Below are 5,969 nucleotides of genomic sequence, written 5' to 3'. Positions count from 1 at the left end.
GGTCAAATCCCACTATTTGCTCAAATGAGAGTAACCTGAGAGTCAGCGGTTGATGCTGTTGATCAGTCGATTTCCCTCTAGTCTATCATATCAAAAATTCGGACGGCTAGAGCTGATGGCCCTTAAGAAACGTTTTAATTTTTGAATACGTTTTGTTAAACATTTCTTCTACCTAAATAACAAATGTAGTAGCTCATATAAAATCCTATGCCCGTAATTATGATAAATTTAACACTGCAGTATATCGAAAATCTTTCATCAATCTAGCTAGGCCGAGAACATTTAGCCATTGACTTATCCTGTAATATTTACAAACACACCCAGATGTATTCAGAACATTATTGTAGTTTTAATATTGTCGTATATCATATTTTTACTATCCTTGTCCCTTTACCTAGCCCCCCAGTGGCACAGCGGTATGTCTGCGGACTTACAACGCTAGAAACCGGGTTTCGATACCCGTGGTGGGCAGAGCACAGATAGCCCTTGTGTAGCTTTGTGTATAATTCAAAAACAAAACCCTTTAACTAATATATATATTTTTTAATTTTCCGTATATTCCAGTGTATATTCAGTTTTCACATAATATGTAGTCAAGAAAGTTGTTAATTTCCTTTCTCTCTACTTACCCATTGTGTTTTGTCATTCATCAGAGATAACATTTTGTCTGCCCGTAGAAAAGATAACTGTAAAGTTGCACTTATTGCATGAAAGTGAACAGCAGTTTTGTCCGATGGTTGTTCAGGTGATATCTCAAACTACAGGAGGGCTATCTACACTAACCGTCCCTAATTTAGCAGCTAGTCATCACCACCTACCGCCAACTCTTGTGCTACTCTTTTACCAACGAATAGTGGAATTGACCGTCACATTATAACGAAAGGGCGAGCATGTTTGATGGGACGGGGATTCGAACCCGCGACCCTCAGATTGCGAGTTAAGCATCCTAACCACCCGGCCATGTCTTTTTCAAAAATTACCATTGTCAAAACATTTATATTTTATAAAAACAATCAATTCTTTAAATCCTATGTAAATATAGGCTCACTGTAGTTAAATATAGAAACACAACTAAAAACACCATATAAAAAGTATGTACACGTGTTTCAACTAATCATTTTATATTTCGCTAAATATTAAATATATATATATATTAAATTAAATTTATTAAAAAACTATTTCGATTTAAAAACAAAACGACGAAAAGTAAAAAGTAAGAATTTATTTATAAAATTTTTATACTACATTCAAACAGCATCGTCTTATAATACACGTAGAATTTTTTAAAAACATGATAATTAGCTTATGACGTATATATATGGACAATATATCTAGTAAAATTATAGGTTATTATTTATAGGTGGGTCTTCATAAATTCCATTTCAAAACATTCTTGGTTTTATTTGTATTCTTTCTCCAAAAGGAGGCCAAAAGCCACTTGGAGGGGTCATCTGTTTTAATCACTCGCACCACTGTACAGTAGTGAGTTGTCTGTCAGTCCGTAGACACTAAAATAACGTCATAAAAGGGAAGCTTAATGTTGCAATTTGTACTGTCGTGACGTCAGTAGAACGTGCGCATTCCATGAATCACGAGAAGAATTATACACTCTGTAGGCTACAACACCACATGACATATGAACTTCAAAAGCAGAAAATAAAAATATTTGTTACTCTTAATTTTGGTTTGATTTACTCTTGAAAGAGAACACTTTCAGGGATCCTGCGCAAGTACATCTACTATTTCGAATTTATGGCAAAGCTACTAAGGGAACCTTACTCCGTCCCTAATTTTGAACTACTGACTAAAGAGAAGGCAACCAATCAGCTGGAATCTATCACCCAACATCCACACGGATTGACTGTTACTCTTATAATGCGCTCGCAGCTTAAAGTACAGATAATGTTTTATTGTATAGCATGGATTCAAAATCCAGAGCTCTACCACAGGGCAATTCGTGTGTGTTTGAAAAGGAGAAATTGTGTAGTATTATTTTCATATTAGAATCTAAAATCAGTTTCAAACAGCTAAAATATAAACCTTTATTGCCTAGGAGCTCAACCAATCTCAATCCAACCTGTATGTTGGTGCTATCTATTATGTAAAGTCGATTGTAATCAGTGGCGTACATATAGGTAGGTCCGCTGTTTTACAGTACGATTTAAAATTTAGTTGTATTCTTATTCGACGGTGTTAATACACAGGAGCCTGCCTTACCCAACTTATTCCCAACCCATAACTTGACCACTTGTGAACTATATAGAACTAATCCTTTTTGTGTCAGAGTTCCATTTCATGATACTCAGTCCCAACTGCCCAATTATAAGATGCACATAATGTATAGTTGTAACTCGTGAAACGCCCACCTGCGTACAAGGCCAGTATGCCAGTCCTTGAGGTTCTCTACCAGTCAACAACCATAGACGGTCCCCCATATCTCCTCCTCCCCACACACTCGCCGTAATACAACACGAAACAATCAGTAAAATTATTTTATTTATATTATAATATAGTGAATTCTTTTACTTACGTAACATTAGTAAGATTTGGCTGGGGAGGAGCAAAACATTATTTCCCCAGAGTTTTCTTAAGCCTTTTATGCGCTAGTGATTGTAATAATTACGTAAACAAGTGAATCTAAATGTCAAATCTGAGTTCATGCAATATTTGTGTTTCTTCCTTCAAGTAAGTTTTCCTTGTTATTTCTTCATTCAGGTCCGGTTTATTCTGATATTTCCTCATTCAGGATAATTTTGTAACAGTTTCTATTGTTGGACGGGTCCTTTTGCATTATTTGGTAAAAATAATGATAACGAAAGCATTCTATTTCTTCGGCTACAGATTAGAAGTTCAGCGGTTTCACGAATTAACAATAGGTCTAAATTCACGAAAGAGTCAAATGGCGCTAAACATTCACCCACTTGCTAATTTCTCCCATACTCTAGCGCCCTCCAGTGGCACAGCGGTATGTTCACGCCCTTACAACGTTAGAATCCGGGTTTCGATACCTGTGGTGGGCAGAGCACAGATAGCTCACTGTGTAGCTTTGTGCTTAATTACAAACAAACCCATACTCTAGCGCTTCTTTGAAACACAAACTCAAAATTTACAAAACTGAATTAACTGACCATGTAACAGACAAATTGGTCAATATGCGTATTAAATATATCATTCTCATTAATTAATCAATAAACAAGTTCCTTTCACCTAAATCGCATTTTATTCATTCAAATCGTTCCCTAAACATTCCAAAAAGGCCTTGCATGGCCTGGTGGCTATAAAGTACTCGACTCGAAATCTGCCGGTCGCGGGATCTAATCCCGTTACCGAATATACTTGCCCTTTCGGCCGTGGGGGCATTATAGTGTGATGGTCTATCTCACTATATGTTGGTAAAGAGTAGCTCAGAGATGGAAGTGAGTGGTGTTGACTAGACGCCTTCTTTTGGCATATAACTTCCAAATTAGAGACGGCAGGGGCAGATAGCCCTGTGTAGCTTTGCGAAAAATTTCGCTAAGAAACAAATTTTCAAGAACATTCAGTTTTAAGCCACGTCCATCAAGTAACGTGAGAATTCTCTCTAGGTAAACAATAACACAAGCAGATATAAAGAACAAACTTAGTATTCCGAAAATTGTTTAATCTCGAAATCTAAGTTCAAGGGAGATCCAGTTCAATCTACACTTTGATCAACGTGTGTTTTGGGGTTATACTAGTTTCGAAGAATTCCACTCCTCATCAGTAACCCTGAAAACAGGTTAACCAAAGAGAGAAAAGCTGGACCTATATCATAGTGAAAAGTATCAACCATATTGTTGGTGTGAATGTGTTTTGTAGTCACTATGAGAAAATTCTATACGCTGGAGAGGTGAAGAGAAGAAAAAGCGTCATTGGCCATTATTCAGTTCTTCACATAATTAAAAAACAAAATACTACCGATTCGACTATTAACATTGTTTCATTTAGGCCACACAGTTTGATGAGTTTTAATTTGCGGGTAAATTAACACAAAATAAACTAAATTCTAACAATTAATCTTTTTAAACCGAGGTCTGGTGTATGAATTTGGGCTGAGCGCGGCCGGTTAACGTCTCCTTACCCTCCTAAAAAACAACAACAAAAAACAAAAGAGTCCTCCGCATTTTGAAACTGTGGATGCGTTATAAGAGTGATGGTCAAATTCCACTATTCGGTTTGACAAGAGTAGCTCAAGAGTTGGCGGTGGATGGTGTTGACTAGTTGCTTTCCCTCCAGTGCTCGAAGTAGGAATGGCGTATGGCAGGCCTCAATAGGTGGGCTCAAAACTCCCTGGACGCACTTTATAAGAAGAAAAAGTAGTGGTACGGATAGCTTCGATTTTAAAGAAGTGGGAGTATGCCCTCACTTCAAGCGCTACTTCCCTATCACTTCAAAGTTCAGCTCTCTCGCGTAGCTCTGTAAGAAATCCAACAAACAAACAAAAGTCTATGAAATCATGGTAGGCCTGAGTGCTCTTCTAAACTGGTAGTTTACGTTAAAACAAGAATTATTTTTCCTTTTAGGGTTTTGTATAGGTTTTGGTTTTAGTTAATTGCTTGTTCAGAAATATCTTGTACGTAAACAGTTATATAATGCATAACATATTACGCTTATTTAATGAAATTAATCTCATATATGGTGTTTATTTTACTAAGAAACTAGTGATGGTAATGCACACTTAACTTTTTTATCTGCACTACACATTCAAAGGCCTACGGCCGAAATAATGTTGGCCATCGTCAGTGCAGATGGCGCGAGAATGTTAAGTATCAAAGAGGCTCTCTACATAAGAAACCTACTCTGAATATTAATCAGTCTGCATCTCAACTGCTGTTAAAAAGCAATAATAAGAGGCTTTACATCATTTAAAGTTGTAGATTTTCTTTTTATTGCTTATGAAGCTTTTCTATAAAGTGCAGATGACGCAAGAATGTTACATGTCATTCTTCAATTTTAATTTTTATTCGGCTGGACTCGGGTGTGGCCTAGTAATTAGTGTACAAGGTTGGAGATCGAAAGACCTAATACTCTTTAACCTTTCAGCAATATGTGCATTATAAGAGTAATAGTCAATCCCGTTATTTATTTGGCTCAAAACCGATAAATCCCTTGTGGTGGCAGGTGCTGCTGACCAGCGCCATTCTCTCTGGTCAGTAATTTTAAACTAGGGGAAGCTATACATGAACCCTAAGGATATCCCTTTACCTAGCTGTTTAACCCCTTTCTCACACAAGACGCCGGCCAGGTTGAAAATACCAATACCTCGTTTCCTTTTTACTGCATAGTCAGTTGATGTTGCACAAGAACAAGTGGTTAGTTAGTTGTCGTTATTAAACACAAAGGTACACAAACGACTGTGTTCTGCCCACCACGTTTACCGAAACCTGGTTTCTAGTGATCGGGGGGGGGGGGAACAGAACAAGTGTTTCTAACGGATACGTTTAGAACAAGTCCCCGTCACAGAATATGCTCACCACCCTTTCAGCCGTGGGACGTTATAATGTGACGGTCAATCCTATTATTTGTTGTTAAAAGAGTAGACCAAGAGTTGGCGGTGGGTGGTGTTGACTAACTGCCTTCCCTCTAGTCTATTGCTGTTTGTTAACTTAGGGACGGCTAGTGCAAATAGCCCTCGAGTGGCTTTGCGCGAAGTTCAAACCAAATCAAACGTCACGTTAACTTACTTGTAATTGTTTCATTAATAGGAATTCGCTGACTGATTTCAAAATGTCAGAGTCTGTTACCTTTCGTTGACGCTGGCGCTTTGAAGGCAATGTCTGTAAACCGATACGTAGAAAATAACTCGAGCAAAGATTTTTTTATATAAATACAAAAGTTTTTTGTAATATAAATTAGGTTAAGTTAAAATAGTTGATTTGTGTTATTCAAATACAAAAATTTAATATACACCTGGAAAAAAGTTAAGCACCCCCAAATATTTTTCAGGATTG

The sequence above is a fragment of the Limulus polyphemus genome, unplaced genomic scaffold, assembly GCF_000517525.1.
Source record: "Limulus polyphemus unplaced genomic scaffold, Limulus_polyphemus-2.1.2 Scaffold3269, whole genome shotgun sequence".
Taxonomy (NCBI): Eukaryota; Metazoa; Arthropoda; class Merostomata; order Xiphosura; family Limulidae; genus Limulus; species Limulus polyphemus.
The sequence above is the reverse complement of the archived record's forward strand: the minus strand, read 5'-3'. Positions refer to the sequence as shown.